Below are 18,505 nucleotides of genomic sequence, written 5' to 3'. Positions count from 1 at the left end.
GTGTGGGCATATCCCTTCCCAATAAAGTAGTCATCTTAGTGAGCGTTTCAACCTCTTTGTAAAACGCGCTCCTTGGTCTAGAGCCACTTGACTTAGGTAAATGAAGTTCACCTTGGATCTTCATGTACATTCCGTATCTAGATCCCCATAGAGATACGTAGTGACCGCATTTGTAAGTTGCATAATCAGTTATTCGGAAACTACCAAACTGACAGGGTAGTGGAATGCAATGACATCCATTACGAGAGAATATGTCTCATCGTAGTCGATTCCAGGGTGTTTTGTGAGAAGCCTTGCGCCATAAGGCGAGATTGCCATCTCTTTTTCTCATCACGCTTTCTAACGAAGACCCATTAGTCAATAGGTTTTATGTCAGGAGGTGTTGGCATTACTGGCTCAAAAACCTTCATCTTCGTTAGAGAATCCAACTTAGCCTGGATCGCATCTTTCCATTTAGGCCAAATCTCTCTACGTTGGCATTCATTCATCAACGGAGCATGGTTCGATATCATCTGACTCAACAAACTCATGCGCAACGAAATGCGCAACTACATCATCAATTATGATGGAGTTTCTATCCCACGTCTCATGTACACTAGTGTAAGTTTCATAGAACTCTATATTCTCAGGAACAGGTTCTGACGTTGAGGTGTCCCCCAACGATAACCATAACCCGGAAGATACTCATGAGACGGATTTTGAGTGTCGATGATCAAAGGATTGGAATGTGTCAAAGTATCATTCGAACCCACGGGCCTCCCACGCATCCTAGCTGGGGCCATGGCCTATAACGCCAGAGTGCCACTCTCTTTGGCGTTGGCGCCATGCCTACCTCCGTGTAGGGTGGCGCTACGTCCTCTTATAGGGACGTACTTCCTTGCAGGCATATTTGCAGCAGATGTGTGATCTCGTCACTTTAGTAAGGATCGAGATGAGACATAGTGGGGACAGGCCACGACAATTTCTGTCGTTGCTGTTGAACATCTGTGTTCTTATCTCCCCCTAACGATGGGAAGACTATCTCATCAAAGTGACATCCGCAAATCTAGCGGTAAGGAGATCGCCATGCAAGGGCATTAAGTGGCGGACGATTGTTGGAGTCTGAAATCCAACTAAGTTGCTCATTTGTCTGTAAGGACCCATTATAGAGCGCTGTGGCGACGCAATTGGCACATAAATGACACAGTCACTAGGTGTAACGCAGAGGTAGATTGAGTGGCAGTGGGTCGTAGACGAATTAGCATAGCTGCATGCGATATTGCATCATCCCAAGCGGATATAAGGAGATTGGAGCGCATTACCAATGTCCGGACTACCATCGTAGTCATTTCCGCGAGACCATTTGGGTGTGCTCATGTGAATATGATGTCCAACATCAGTCCCAAATGCAATAACCATCGAAAGTCTTCGATGTAAACTCACTAGCATAGTCAAAACCAATTGACTGAATAGGATGATTCGGGGAGTGAGCCCGTTGTCATATGATGTGTGCTAGGAGTGTTTCATAAGCAGCATTACAAGTGGACAATGGCACAACACGTGACCAGCGTGTTTGCGTGTCAACCAACATCATGAGATATTTAAACGTCCGCAAGTTGGTTGAATCAGTCCAGAGAATCCCTACGGATTCTATGTAAGAACATAATGAGTATTTTCATATCCTTTGCATAGGACGGTCTCAGTCCTAGTTTCCCTAAGGAACGGGCTTTGTAAAATGAGCGAGAGGCTTTAGAAGCAACCAATGAGAATTTTGGTTAGGCTTAAGCGTCTGAAACGCTATTTTGAAGCAAGTTGGTGATTGCGTCATCACCTGGGGCGCCATCACCATGATGGACGCCATCCATGGCGTCATGGATAGGGACTACGCTAGCCCTAGGCTGGTGGTGGATGGAGGCAGTGCCCTAGGCAGCAGCGTCGGTCACACTTAGTCCAGGAATCAACTTTTGATTCATGCTTCATTTCGCTCGAGAGAAAAGATGTCCATGTGAAGTCTTTTGGAGACGGATAATCATATCATGACTAGGATGACCTATCATGTCGTGACAAAGCCAATATGTGTCTAAATCCAAGAGATCTTCTCTCATGACTTTATTGGATTTAATAGCTCTAATAGTGACATAGAGTCCACTAGAGAGACACATAAACTTCTCTAAGATGCGCATTCGTTCGCAATCATTAGAGGCATTGCAAAGGAACTCATTTCTGTTCTCTACATGCGTTTTCGCATGGAATCCGTTGGCTATAGGGTACGATTTGCCCTAAGAGCGTAGAGAGTTTCTGTGACAGTAATCAAGGTGCCATTTGGCAAGTGGAACTTGGGCTATTCCATGTCCTTGAATTAATACCGATGGCCCAGCCATCGTAGTCACAAAGTAATATGCTCAGAATCAAAATTGAGTCATAATGAAAAGAACTCGAAATTTTATTCATAAGCCAATGGAATACATCATTGTCTCTTAACCATTAGGAGAATCTAATCCAAATGATAGCTAATGCAAAACAAAGGTAGTCGTTTGACTTCTTTCGGTAACTCCAAAATAAATATGACCAGGTGAGTAGAGAGATGTCGGTGGAGCAAAGCTCGCTTAAGTACCACTTATCTCAAAACCTTCCTAGACATCACACTCATTTTGGATGAGCCTATGTGAAGAAAAACTAAACCAATGGCATTTACTACAAAGTATATGGCAATTGCCTATTACATCTCTTGGAAAATAAAGACTTAAACAGAATTGGCGATCTATTGATCCCAGCCAGATTTGTAGTCTTCAACCCTTCACTCTAGATCATCTTCTTGATCTTCTTGTTCCACATAGTGAGCTTCTCTTGCTTCATAATATGCTTTGTAGGTGGTGATAATTTCTTCACGAGCTCTACAAATGTGTGCCCAATGATCAGACACTCCACATCGAGAACATACATCTCTTTGCTCAAACTCCATTGATTAAGGCGCTTTGAAAACGTCATTTAGATGGCTCTTAGTGTTGGTGGCGCCACCAACATGGCCAGAGGCGTTGCCTCCCTCTCTCTTTCCACGTTAACCTATTCGGTTCCGTGTTCGCCTATATTGGCGGTTACCTTCCCAAGTAGAGCGATTATATAGACCAGAACGTCCAGAAGTATCCCTAAGGTTAGGGTTTCGCTCTTGGCGCCTTCTCTTAGGGGCGCGACTATAATTGGATTCCGGAATATGCTATATTTCCACAGATCTCGAATTATAGTTCTTCACAAGGATGTTGTCATGCTTTTCAGAGACATTCATAGCTCCAATGAGCTCATGAAACCTTGTGATTCGTTCTGCAGCAACATCGATTCGATAGTTCTTAGCAACCATCAATGCAGAGACGGGGAAGGTAGAGAGAGTCTTCTCAATCAACATCGCATCTGTGATCTCTTTACCACAGAATTCCATTTAAGGATTTAATGCGAAGTGCTTCCGAGTTATAGTCAAGAACTGACTTGAAATCACAGAAGCGGAGGCTATGCCATCTCACTTCTAGGTCAGGAAGCAGGGAGTCACGGACGTTGCCAAATCTTTCTTCGAGTGAGACCCACAGCCTTCTGGGGTCTTCTTCATTCATACACTCGTACTGGAGCGAATCATCCATATGACGAATCATTAGGATGATGGCCTTCGCCTTATTTGCCTCTAAGGCTGCTGTTAATGCTTGGATCCGTGGGGATCCTAATTAACTATAAGTAAGAGAGATAGAGAGAGAGAGAGAGAGTTGACACTAGATGTATAGTGGTTCGCCTCCGCATGAGCGGGAGACTACGTCCACTTGAATGTTGTACTAGTGTGTCGAGCCTTGCGGCCCAACGAGATTACAAAAGATGTAATGGGAATGGTTGTAATGGAATGTGTTGAGTTGTGGGAGGATGCATTCCTTTTATAAGTGAAGGAAGTCATCTCCTTTACATTGTTTTCGATGTGGGACAAGTAACAACTATTCTAGTGTAGAAACTATTCTAGTGTGGAAATGCCTAGTTTGTGGAGGCAACTTGGCAAGGGCGGAAAGGTGGCTTCCCGGTGGCGGATTTGTGACTTCTGGATACCGTGGCGTAGCTTGAACATAGGGCTACACGATGGATGTCGCGGTTGGGCCTTGCCATGTCTCGTGGATGTCCCAAAGTGGGTGTTACTTATGCTTGGTGATGATAGCAAACTAGTCTTGCTAGTGTAGGTATGAACAGCTGCTTTATTTGCTTCCAAAGCTTGAGCTTGCTCAACAGTTAGCACGTCCTGGCTAGGCTCGAGAATCGTATCAAGGATTCCATCGGCCTTGAGATGCTGGCGAACATCACGAACCCACCTGTGATATTCAGAGCCAGTTGTTCCCAATGGAGCAAAGTCCAATTTGTTCAGGTTATTCATCCTGAAAGAGAACAAGAAAAAGGGTTAGTTTCGGAGCGGAAAAAGCTACCACGAAAACATATATAAAATTTCTGAGCGTAATCGCTTCCAAGAAATTAGGAATTTCCGAGCCTAGTCGCTTCCAAGAAATTCGATTCCAAGAGGGGTTGGATTAGATCGAAACAATGATGTAAGTGGTCGATCATAAATTCTCTACAAACTCTAAGTTTGGAGATCTCAACAAGCTCCAAGCTTGGAGTGAGCACGAACCCCTACAGTTCGGTTTAATTAGGTCTCCCCTATGATGAAGAAAGGGGGAGAGAAGAAGGGAGGTTGCAAGTCCCCGAGAAAAAGAAGAGAAAAGTAATAAAACTTCAAAAACGGGAACTTTTAGAAAAGTTTACCTTGAAAAATTGCCGGAAATCTTGACTGGAAAAGTTTGTCGGAAAAATGTCGCCGAAAAAGTGGCCGGAAAGCTGCCGGAAATCGGCCGGAAAAAGTTGCCGGAAGTGGACCGGAAAAGTCGCCGGCGGTGGTTGACCGACGGTGTTGACCGAGTGCTGACGTGGCAATAGGCTGCTGATGTGGACGCTGACTGAGTGCTGACGCGGATCAGGCCTCTGGGCTCCTTGGTCTTCTGGGCCGAACTTGTCTTTGACTTTGGGCTGAGGGCTTGACGGGTCCTTCTAGGCCGAGTTGATCGTTCTGGGCTGAAGACTGAGCGTCCTGGGCTGGGCTGATAGGGACAGAGGCAGAGGCTTTTGGTGGAGGAGCAAGCGGCGGTTCAGGACACAGGGACTTCAGGCGGGCGGTTCGGATGTTTCTAGGCCGGTTCCGGTGATGAATTTTCCGGTTCCCGGATTCTGGGGACAAGGCGCTGCTACTGGTGGAAGATGGCTGCATGAGGCGTTGAGGAAACCTTTGAATGTGGCAGAGAGAGTTGCGTCACTTCTGGTGGCCGGTTTGGTGATTTTTCGGCCGGTTCTGGGGGTGGGGCCGCCGGTTCTGGACTCCTGGAATTGAGAGCTTCAAGGTGGGTTGCGGAGGTTTCTGGGATTTGGAGGCTACGAATTTAGGGTTTCAGGGTTAGGGCTTCGTGCTGATAACGTGTTGTAGAGAAACTGAAATTGAGAGGAAATCGCTGTGTATTCTCATTGATAATAAGGGCCTCTTTATATAGAGGATTACAATGCATAGAGTCTGAATCATACAAGGAAATATAATCTCTAGATTCTTCTAATTAAACCCCATTACCACTAGGTCAAGTAACCTAGAGTTTGGGCCAAACACAAATTAGGGTTATACTTGAACAAAAACAAGCCAATTTTTTTTTTTTTTTTTTGAGAAGAAGATAAAATCCAATTCTTTTAAAAGCAATAATGATTACAATTTTTTTTCCTATACAAGAGAAGAAAGTAACTACATGGAGGAACTCCTAGTACAACCTAATACCAAACTGTCAAATAAGTGAGCATTACAAGCAAATAAAGGTAGACAATTTCTCCAAACTCGAGCTGTATGATGATGTTGTGTATTGGCAATAGCATCAGCAATAAGTTTACTTCTCTCTTGTTATGCTTGAGATTGAAACTTGAAGCTAAGAAGATAACAGGGATATGTCTTTCAGGAAGTTTTTGATGCGCCACAGTGGTTGTTTGGTCCCTAAGAACTATCTATCAAAACTTTTGAGTCTCATTCTACTTTCAAATAATGGTAGCCATGGATTAGGCAGCATGCGACCGACACAAAAGGCTAAAACTTCTGACATTAGAACATCATTCAAGCCTAAATTATTTGAGGCAGCCAAAATAGAATTTCTTTGATCATCTCTAAAAACAAATCCACTTGCACTAATTCATTACTTTGACAGAACCATCAAAGTCTAATTTTAAGATCCCTGGTAGGGGTGGTTTCCATTTGATTTTTTTAGGAGAAAAGGAATTAAAACAAAAAAGGCAATAGCTTTCTTCATAGAAGGCCTGTATCCGTCAATGTGTTGGTTGGTGTGGGGTTTCTACTTTCTGGGTCAAATGTTTAATCATTAATAATAATGCCGGTTAGGGGCCTTCCCCTACCTCCTTTCAAACAAAAAAGACCACAATTCTATTATTTCTCAAAAAACAAAAACAACCCAATTTTTTTTTTAGAAGAATATAAAACTCAATTCTTTAAAAACAATAAGGGATAAATACTGCTTACTCCTTATATTTATAGGGTTTCATCGTTTCAGTCCCTGACCTTCAAATTTCACCTAAAAAATCCCTGAACTCTCAATTTCCTCCCAATTGGTCTCTGCCGTCAAGCATCCGTCAAAAACTCTGTTTTCTTCCCCTAAAAAGTCTATTATACCCTCATTTACTTAAAAAATAATATATATATATATATATATATATATATATTTCTCTTCCTCTTTTTTTTTTTTTTTTCTTTTTATCTCTTCCTCTTCTTCTTCTTCCGGCTCTCTCGCCTCCTTATGTTCATCTCCTCATCAAGATGGTTCGAATCCACAGACCTTCAAAAGGTGAAATGAAAAAAAGAAATAAAAGAAAGAGAAAAAATAAATTAAAAAAAAAAACAAAGTAAGTGAGGGCATAATAGACATTTTCGGCAACTTTAACAGAAAATTTTGACGGCAGGGACCAATTGGGAGGAAATTGAGAGTGCAGGGACTTTTTAGGTGAAATTCGAAGATCAGGGACTGAAACGATGAAATTCTATAAGTATAGGGAGTAAACAGTATTTAATCCAAACAATAATGATTACAATTTTTTTTTCCTGTACGAGAGAAGAAAGTAACTACATGGAGGAACCCCTAGTACGTACAACCTAATACCAAACTGTCAAACAAGTGAGCAATACAAGCAAATAAAGGTAGACAATTTCGCCAAACTCGAGCTGTATGATGATGTCCTGTATTGGCAATAGCATCAACAATAAGTTTACTTCTCTCTTGATATGCTTGAGGCTGAAACTTGAAGCTAAGAAGATAATCTAGATATGTTTTTTCAGGAAGTTTTTGATGCGCCATAGTGGTTGTTTGATCCATGAAAACTATCTATCAAAACTTTTGAGTCTTCTTCAACTTCCAAATGATGGTAGCCATGGATTAAGGTAGCATGCAGACCGGAACAAAAGGCTAAAACTTTTGACATTAGAACATCATTCAAGCCTAAATTATTTGAGGCAGCCAAAATAGAATTTCCTTGATCATCTCTAAAAACATATCCACTTGCACTAATTCATTAACTTTGATAGAACCATCAAGGTTTAATTTTAAGATCCCTGGTCGGGGTGGTTTTCATTTGATTTTTTTTAGGAGAAAAATAATTAAAACAAAAAGCCTCTTAGGCACCATAGTTAAGCAAATCTAGATTGTGGGCAACCATGCAGTAGCAGGGGACACGCTTGACAAATCTTGGGGGGGGGGGGCTTTTTTTTAGTTGGGTAGTGGAGGACTCCTGGGCCTAGGGCCCACCCAAAAGGGCATAAAGTGTTTGCTCAGACAAATCCATGATTGACAATGTATTGACGCTCGACAAGTTAGCTGAAGTCATGCTTCAGCTCCAAGAAACTCTCCAACCAAGAAAACCCTCCTTAACTGGAGATTTGGGGGACTTGTACATACATGGTATTGTCAAGCATAATCAGCTAGAACGTGAGGCTACCTCTACATGTTCGAATCCCAGCAATGGCGTAATCTCTGGAAACATCAGTAGACAAGCTTTCACCTGAGCTCAGGCTTATATCGAAACTGGCATTGATGCTTCGTCACACGCCACATTAAGGCAGCCTCACAGAGACATCAAAAAGCATGTAACTAATCCCCATCATTCCCAACATCGAAAACCAAATAGAGTTCACTTCCTATTTCACCTATAAAAGGTCCACTTTTCTCTCCTCATTCATTACACATTAGTTACTTATCTAACGTTACCCTGTCAATATAAATACATTGACCGACTTAGGCAGTTGAATAGCAAAAGAGAGTTTATTTGCTCTAAAAAGGAGAGGCCATAAAATTCTTTTTCTAGAAGGAGCGAAGACCTCAAACCGAGGTGTCCCTCTTTACGCTAGTGTATTTTATTTAACAGGTGACGTTGACGCTTACCTTAACTAAATCAACCGAGACTCTGGACCTGTATCCACGTTGTACATAGATGTGCATTTACAGGCATAATTAGCTATAATGGGCTACGCTTATTGTACCGCCAGAGGTACTAATTCCCGCCAAAGGAATAACATACAGATATACAGCCAGGCGAGCTACAGCCTGAGCCTCGGATCACCCCCAGATCACCGCCAACGCGCGGTGCCAAGAGAGCATCAGAAGCTCCTAAAGCTGGGGACTGAAGCACATCAGTCCCACATCGAAAACAAGGAGAAGATCAGCCTCCTCCTCACGTATAAAAGGTTCTCTCTTCTCTCCTCATTAAATACGCATTTACTACTCATTTATTGTTATGCTGTCTATATGCATTGACTGACTTAGGCATCAGAGAAGTGAAAACCGCCCAACGCGGTCTCCCTCTGACGCCCTGTCTTTCATTTGACAGCAAGCGAAGATCACCAAGTCTACAGAGTAGCGGTCCGCCCACCGGACCCACGTTAAACGAAGGTTAGGCTACCGCCGGACTTTGAGCATTAACATTGGCGCCGTCTGTGGGAACCCTTGAACAAAAGGTCATCCCACCACAATCACCATGACTAACGGTAGCGGAGGAAACGCTGAAGAGCAGGCGGACCAATCCGCTATTCCCCAACCATCCGACCCAGCGGTAGGCGTTAACCGCGCACTATTCAACACCCCAGCCAACCCCGGCGGTGAGGCAAATCCAAGCAGCAGCCGCCCACCGGGCCAAGATCTCACCACTATGTACGAGCTGGCACTGGCGGACCTTCACAAGGCAAACAGAGAGCGTGAAGAGGAGCGCAGAGAAAAGGCCGAGGCCCAAAGACAAGTAGCTACGCTGATGTCACGTTTTGATGAACTAAAGAGGACGCTGGAAGCCACCGCCAATCCAGCGCAGAGCGAGCAATCACGCAGCACCAGGCGTAGTCGGCCCGGCACCGGTACGTTGATACCAGGGCCAGTCATACAGATGCAGGTACCGCTGGACCCACTTAAACTATTAGGGATGGGACCACCGCCCATCCCCCAACTAATGTTGGAGCAGGAGGCGGAATCACTGCCGCACACCAACCGCTCGGAAGCTAGGGCGAGGACTGAAGGCAATCCGCCTGCGCCAAGGCGCAGGCAGGTCCAGCGGAACATCCAAGCTGGTTCCGCCGGTAATACAACCGCCCAGATATTGGAAAGGATGCAACAATTGGAGCAGAGATTAATCCGGGCGGAGTCGGGCGCCCCAACGCCAACTCAAAATCAGCATTTCGCTTACAGACCTAGGCCCTTCACCGCTGCGATTCTGCAGGCTATCAGACCAGCGTACGCAAAAACCCCAAAGATGTCACATTACAGCGGCATGTCTGACCCCTTCGTCCATATGGACACCTTCAAGAAGGTCACCAACAACAAGGGATCTGACGACGCCACCCTGTGCCACTTGTTCAACGAAACGTTGGATGGTGAAGCAATGAACTGGTTCTTCGAGTGTCCGCCGGGATCCATTGACTCATTCCATGCGCTGTCACACGCCTTCCTCTCTCGGTTCATCTTATTGTCCGCCGGACATCACAACACAAGTTAGCTGTTCATCGTTAAGCAAGGGGCAGACTAATCACTGAAGGCATTCGTCACAAGATAGTGGGCGGCAGCATCTCAGTGCCGCGACCTAGACAAAACAATGGCATCGGCGGCTTTCAAGCAGGGACTCCTCAAGGGGCCATTCCTCTATCACCTCAACTACAATCATCCAAATGCGGCATATGACCACGTCATGAGTGAGGCGGTCATTCACGCCCAGGCGGAATTCATCACATATGGAGAAACCCCACCGCCACCAGCAACACCAACAAAGTCAACACAACCATCCTCCAGTCATCAGGAAACCGCTAACAAGATCCCTTCAGCGCCGCCAACTGACAAGAAGAGGGAGTGGCAGCAGGGCCACCACCAGAACAAGCGGCAGAGGGACCAATACTACAACAAGGGCAACCGCCCATCCCATGGGGATAACCGCAACAAACAAACGGAGTCCTCTCAGCGGTATGCAGTGTTTACAGTCCTCACAGCTTCGTATGAGGAAATATACAATCAGTGCAAGGATCAGATCCCACCGCCACCCTCACCAAGATACCCAAAAACGGGAAAACCAAGAAACACCGGCAAGTGGTGTAAATACCACGAGGACAGCGGTCATAATACCAACAGGTGCAATGCTCTCAAAACGGCCATTGAGACATTGTACCGTGACGACAAGATGGAGCAGTTCAAGGTGCGCCAACCACCACCTGTGATCGCCAACATTGAGACCTTGGGCCGCATCAACACCATCGACGGCGGTGCTCCAATCACTAGCATGTCTCACAGGGCAAGGAAGCGCTATGCACGCCCTAATCACCCAAAGGAAGTCTGCAACATCCGCTACGAGAGATCCGCCAAACTCCCAAAGTCAGGTTGGGAACCTATTACCTTCTCAGAGGAGGAGGAGTGCGGAGTGCATCTACCCCATGACGACCCATTCTTGGTCGACGCCATTCTTGGCGGATTTTCAGTGGGGAGAATCCTGGTGGATAGCGGGTCCGCTGTCAACGTCATCTTCAGCGGTTGCTACAACCACCTCAAGCGGAACAGGAAATTACTCCAGGATCACGAGCCACTGCTCAGCTTCTCCGGCGACGTCACGCAACCGCTGGGTTCCGACTACATGCGGTAGACTATTGGCACTAGTTCATGTATGGCGGAGGTACATACAGAGTTTATAGTCGTCGATTGTTTCAGCTCGTACAACGGCATCATTGGACGGCCGGCACTCAACAAGCTCAAGTGCATCATCGCCGGATACATGCTTCTCATGAAGTTCCCCACACCCAACGGCACGGGCTGTGTGAGGGGAAGTCAGCCGTTGGCACGAGAATGCTATTCAACGACTATAGCGCGGTCAACGCGCCGCCATGAAATCCTGACGGTGGGTAACCAGGCACCGCCACCAAATATCTTCGAGGACCCTAGGGATGAGGAGAAGAAGTATGTAAAGAAGGAGCCAGTCAACCCGGAAACGTTGTTGAAGGTTGTCTGCATCTCGGACGAGCACCCTGAGCGGACAGTTCGCATAGGCGCCCAACTAGACCCAGAGGTGGCGGCGGAACTCACTCAATTCCTACGTGACAATGCTGCGGTCTTTGCATGGTCATATGCAGACATGCCAGGTATCTCTCCTGAAATCATCACACACAAGTTGACCATCAAACCATCCTTTTATCCCATCAAACAGAAGCGGAGGGCCTTTGATGAGGAAAAGTACCGGGCAATAGGAGAGGAGGTTGCCAAGCTCCAGGGCATTGGGTTCATCCGCCAAGTCATCTATCCCCAGTGGATTTCCAACTTGGTTATGGTAAAAAAGCCCAGCGGAAAGTGGCGGATGTGTGTCGACTTCAAAAATCTCAACAAGGCATGCCCAAAGGATAGTTTCCCGCTACCCCGCATTGATCAACTGGTTGATGCAACCGCCGGGTATGAGCTCCTTAGCATGATGGACTCTTTCTCCGGCTATAATCAGATCAAGATGCATCCCGGCGACCAGGAGTGCACCACCACCTTCACCACAAGGGCCTCTACTGCTACAATGTTATGCCTTTCGGTCTGAAGAACGCCGGTGCAACTTATCAACGACTGATGAACGCCATGTTCGCGGAACATCTCGGAAAAATAATCGAGGTCTACGTGGACGACATGCTGGTCAAGAGCATAAAGGCCAGCAGACATGTGGCAAACCTCAAGATCATAGTAACCATTCTCCTGGCCTATGGTATGCACCTCAACCTAGAAAAATGTTTCTTTGGCGTCACCGCCAGCAAGTTTCTGGGTTATATCGTCAGCGAACGAGGCATCGAGGCTAACCCGGACAAGGTACAAGCCATCCTCAGCCTGGAGGACCCTGAGTATAAGGTACATGTCCAATGCCTACAGGGCAAGTTAACTGCCCTTTCTCGATTCATCTCTAGACTCACTGATAGGTGTGCCCCATTTTTCAAAGTCCTCAAAACGACTCACAAGAAAGTCATCGACTGGAACCCAGAGTGTCAGGCAGCGTTCCAGGGCTTGAAAGAATACCTGGCGGCAGTCCCACTCCTTTCCGTTCCTGTGCAGGGAGAAACACTGTACATATACCTAGCGGTATCAATATCAGCGGTAAGCTGGGCCATTGTCCGGCGTGAGGGCCAGGATGAACTCCCAGTATTCTACGCCGGCAGGGGCATGAACGGAGTAGAAACAAGATTCCCTCCCTTAGAGCAACTCGCTCTCGCACTCATCGTTGCCGCCAGACGCCTCCGCCAATACTTTCAAGCCCACACAATCCATGTGTTAACCAATCAACCGCTGAGGCAGGTAATGCAGAACCCTGAACATTTGGGGCCCCTCAGCAAATGGGCCATTGAGCTCAGCGAGTTCGACATTGATTACAAACCAAGAACCGCCATGAAGGGCCAGGAGGTGGCGGACTTCATTGCTGAACTCACCGAGCGTCAGCCAGAACCCGGCGCGGGGACAGAGCCTGGAACGGAAATCATAACCGCTGAAGAATCAGCTCCCCTACATTCAGACTGGAACCTGCATGTGGACGGCTCCGCTAGCGCCAAGGCCAGCGGCGCCGGAGTCATCTTAATAGGACCCGGGGGACTGAACGCGGAGTACGCGTTGAAATTCAACTTCAAAGCTTCAAACAATATGGCAGAGTACGAAGCACTCATCGCCGGCCTACTCCTCGCCATCGACTCAGGTGCTGACAGCGTCAACATCTTCAGCGACTCTCAATTAGTCGTTAACCAGGTCAACGACAGCTTCCAAGCCAAGGACCAACAGTTAGCGGCATATTTGGGGTACGTCAAGGCACTGCTCAAAAAATTCAAATTTCACACCATCACACAAATCCCCAGGGAAAAGAACACCAAGGCTGATTCACTGGCGAGACTGGCAACCGTCCAGCCACATCAGAGTCCGGCGGACACAAGAGTAGAGTGCCTTGACAAGCCAAGTATCACAAAGACCCTGGCGGAGATCTTCAACATTGAAGTCAATCCTAGCTGGATGGACGAGATTATCGAATACAAGCGCAACGGGACATTACCGGAGGACAAAGTCAAGGCGCGACAGCTCAACCGGAGAGCAACCCGCTACAACATCCAGAATGGCAAGCTCTACTGCCAGGGGTTCACCCACCCCAACCTCCGCTGTTTAACCCCAGAAGAGGGAAAGGTCGTGCTAGCAAGGATCCACGGCGGAGAATGCAGAAACCTCTCGGGCGCCAGATCCTTGGCCAATCGCACAATGCGACAAGGCTACTTTTGGCCCACACTCGGTGATGACGCCCGGCGGATATCGAGATCTTGCCACAAATGCCAACAGTATGCTGATCTCCCACATGAACCGGCAGAGCCGCTGTCAATCATCATCGGCCCATGGGTTCACTCTACGTGGGGCCTCGACTTGATGGGAAAATTCCAAACCGCCAAGGTCCAATTCAAATACATCATTGTTGCTATCGACTATAACAACAAGTGGATAGAGGCAGAGCCACTGACGGCAATAACTACCGCCAAGCTAATTCACTTCCTCTGGAAGAACATCTACTGCCGCTATGGTGTCCCACATACAATCATTACAGACAACGACACACAGTTCAACAACAAAGAACTCATATCTTTCACCGCCAACCTTGGCACCAAGTTGAGTTTTGCGTCTATGGCCCACCCCCAAACCAACGGCCAGGTCGAAGCAGCAAACAAGATAATCAAGAAGCTGCTAAAAAAGAAACTCGACAACGCCAAGGGTTTGTGGGCGGAGAAGCTTTCAGGAGTTCTATGGGCCATCAGGACAACTCCAACTTCCGCCACCGGCGAAACGCCTTTTTGTATGATGTTCGGAACAGAGGCTGTCCTACCTATTGAGGTAACTCAACCTACCGCTAGGGTCGAAGGCTACTGCCCAGAGACCAGCAGCGACGGCGTCAACCTGGACAAGGACCTCCTAGAGGAAAAACGACACAAGGCCCATTTGCACAACTTGCAAAACAAGCAGCGGGTATCGCGTTTCTACAACGCCAGAGTCAAAGCCCGGAACCTCCAATTGGGGGACTGGGTAATGAAGGAAGTCATTCCACCGCCAACAAAACTCCGCCCAACTTGGGAAGGTCCATACAAAATTGTGGAAGTCGTTAGCCCAGACACTTTCTACTTAATGGGCAAGGATGGCGTCACAACGACCCACCCTTGGAATACCGAACACCTTCGGGATTACTACAAATAGTCATGCCGCTACCCAGGAGCATCTTGACTTAGCTAAATTTTTGTTCAATATTTAGCTAAGGGAAGCTACCCAATGGGTACTACCCCACTTTTGTACACGCTGATCAATCAGCCAATGAAACGAGGAATTATTCAAACCATTGTTACCAAGTCTACCACTGAGGGCAACTGGCAACGCCAGCAATCGTCAGCGGACCACGTCCGCTACATGGTGCACTTGAACCAATCTTAATTCCTTTAATGTTTCATTGATTGGCAAAAGAAAACTCTAAGTCAAAACCCTAGCGGTACAAGCATATCATGACAAACACCAAAATTCGAAACTTCATTCCATATAAAGGGCTGGGACTCCTCACCCAAAAATGTTCATTACAAAAAAAAAAAAAAAAACAAACCAGTCAGCTTGAGGCACTCTGATTGAAAGTACAATGTGGCGGAGATTTCTTACCAACGGCACGAGTCAGTCGTTGATCGACCAACAACTCCCAACCAGTAAGAAGACGAAAGTCCAGCAAGTTGCGATTCCGCCAACAGCCTCTGATGCGTGTCACGCGACACTCTTCTTCACGAGTCAGGTTATAGCGCAAGCCCGCTGCACAAACAAACAGTAATCGTTAGTAGAAATACAAGGCTATGCATAAGAGAATCCGCCAGCTATGTTCAGCGGAGACCGGTAAACAACCTCGGATATGTTGAAACTTCGACTTAATCCTAAACGTCGGCTCCCCCTCGTTGGACCCAGCTTGATATTCCCACCCCGCCGTGGCAATACAGAAGGTCCCCCGCCAGTAGGACATGGAATCCCTTAGGTTCTCGATCAGCTTGGGCGCTCCCTGGTGGCGGCTCAAATTCACCTGCCCTCTGCAACCTTGGCGCTTCACATACACCAGCTCGTAGAAGTGCAGCACTTCCGCCACAGTTGGTCCCTCACAACCGGACAACCGCCATAGTGAGTTCAGCGCCAACATTAACCGCCACATATTGGGACAAATTTGCCCAAAAGCAAGGCCAAACTCGCACACCAAAATTTGAAGATTGGGCACCAGCGGAAGTGTCACTCCTTGGCGGAATATCGCCTCGTGCACGGCGGCAAACCCCTCTGGAAGAATCGATGCCTTCTCGTCCACCGTCGGCGGACGCAGCTTCACCGAAACTGGCAGCCGGAACATCCGCTTCACTCGGTTGACGGCGGCAACAGTCATCCGCCCTCCTGCCTCGTCAACAGGGGTGCCGTCCTGGAGGACCCACGCTGACTCAGCATCCTCCCCCGCCACCTCTCCCCCGTCAGCGGAGCCACTGGCAGCGCTGTTACTTGCCAACCGCTCATCACGCCTATTTTTGGCAGCGGCGGCCTCCCCTGCCCTAGAACTCTCTGGACGAGAGGTACGACCCATGGCTACTTCCCAGGGTATGGTTTGTAGCGGCTCAACCTCTAGCGGTTCTGGCAGTGAGGTTCCTGCATGGGCAGACGGACGCAACGAGTCAATAAATATTCTATCCACCACGCTGAACGACACGTCAGACCCGGAGTCCTCACTGCTTGAAATCTCTACGACGTTAGCCATCCCAAACCCTAAAACCCAAATCAGTTAGCGCAAACAAGATCTAGCCTACACCTACATCAGTTATAGCCAAGAACATCAAGAACAGTTACCCAGAAAATGCCAAAACAAGAGCAAACACACTCAACCCAGATTCGACCATCTAGCAAATCCCTAAACACCAACCCTCTGCCAAACACCATAACCCACCCCCAAATCTCACTTCACACCCTAAGAGCACACCGGAGAAGAGCAGATAGCACCTAAAAAAAAAACAGAAACAACAAAACCCAGAAACCAACAGATCCAATGAAACAGGGAAGAGAATCAAGATACCAACCTTAATGGCGAAAACTCCGGCGTGATGGTGAACAATAGTCTTCGATGGGGAAAATCTTCGTTTTTCCGGGAACGATATCTTCACGAAATTCCAGCAGCCTCTTTCTTCAGTCTCGGATGAGCAAAGCGTGAAGACGACGAGTAGAGTTTCAAGCCTTAGCAAAGTGTCAAATCTTGCTGAGTTCCCCCCCTTTTATGTCAACATCAACGAATTCTAAACCGTCCACTGAAAAATGACATCGCACACCAGCCGTACACGTGTCCCACGTCTCCACTTACTCTCCGGATTAACCGAGGCGTCGCCTCGGTTATAGAATCCATAATTACTCGCATTATTGGCAAGAAGACGGCCAGGCTTAGGAGACAAGCCTCCAGACGCTAACCCTCTAGGAGTTGGCCACGTGTCGACCACCATCAGACGAAGCGTCTAATGGAAGTAACCACTTGGGAAGAAATCACCAACCGTCCGAAGTCTCCGCTGAGCGAAACTCCGCCAGCGGAACTTCTCCCTTGTCACCTTCCAAGTGACGAAGTCTCCGCTGAGCGAAACTCCGCCAGCGGAACTTCTCCCTTGTCACCTTCCAAGTGAAGAAGTCTCCGCTGAGCGAAACCCCGCCAGCGGAACTTCTCCCTTGTCACCTTCCAAGTGAAGGACTCTCCGCTGAGCGAAACCCCGCCAGCGGAACTTCGCCCGTGTCACCTTCCAAGTGACGGAGTCTCCGCTGAGCGAAACCCCGCCAGCGGAACTTCTCCCCTGTCACCTTCCAGGTAACGGAGTCTCCGCTGAGCGAAACCCCGCCAGCAAAACTTCTCTCTTGTCACCTTCCAAGTGACGGAGTCTCCGCTGAGCGAAACCCCGCCAGCGGGACTTTTCCCTTGTCACCTTCCAAGTGATGAAGTCTCCGCTGAGCGAAACTCCGCCAGCGGAACTTCTCCCTTGTCACCTTCCAAGTGACGAAGTCTCCGCTGAGCGAAACCCCGCCAGCGGAACTTCTCCCTTGTCACCTTCCAAGTGACGAAGTCTCCGCTGAGCGAAACTCCGCCAGCGGAACTTCTCCCTTGTCATCTTGCAAGCGGGGCGTCTTCCGCTACACACCTCTAGTGGAACTCCCTTTTCAGCTTGCAAGCTGCGTACTTTGTTCAGCGCAATATCGCTCAATAAAATACCGCCAAGCACGTCTACTGGACGCTGCTTCCTACTACAGTCAGCGACGGATCCCGAGGCCACGCCTCACTCTGACAACGACCGCCACGCGGCGTTATGGTCAGACCGTCCCTACGGGACACGGGGACTTATCAACAGTCTACGACGGCCCTGATTAGGCACGTTGACCCCCGTCACTTGGGTACTAAAGATTGGGCTCGCTACCCAACACCCTCTGCTCCCTGCAGCTCCCCCTCAACAAACAATTTGCCGACCATCCGGAGGTCTATCTTAGCCGGGGAGTGGGGGACTCCCTGGAGGGCCTAGCAGGGGCCCACCCGAAAGGGTATAAAGCGTTTGCTCAATAAATCCATGGTTGACAACGCACTGACGCTAATTATGCTGTTGCAAGTCTAGCGGAAGATAATGCTTCAAACCACTGAACAACTCCCCAACCAAGATTGCCCTCCTTGACTGGGGACTTGGGGGATCCACTACACCAATTTCGGAATCAGACAACACATATCAGACGACATCAAACATTTTAACTGTCGTCTGAATTAATCAGACGACAGCAAGAAATATTCTGTCGTCTAAGTTTTCGAATCCAACAATAGTTTTTTTTTTGCTCTTGTGCAATAGCATTTCAGACAATGGTTGATTTTTTTTATGTTGTCTGAATGAATTAATTTAGACAATAGTTAT

This window comes from Rosa rugosa, chromosome 3, assembly GCF_958449725.1.
Source record: "Rosa rugosa chromosome 3, drRosRugo1.1, whole genome shotgun sequence".
NCBI classification, from domain to species: Eukaryota; Viridiplantae; Streptophyta; class Magnoliopsida; order Rosales; family Rosaceae; genus Rosa; species Rosa rugosa.
The sequence above is the reverse complement of the archived record's forward strand: the minus strand, read 5'-3'. Positions refer to the sequence as shown.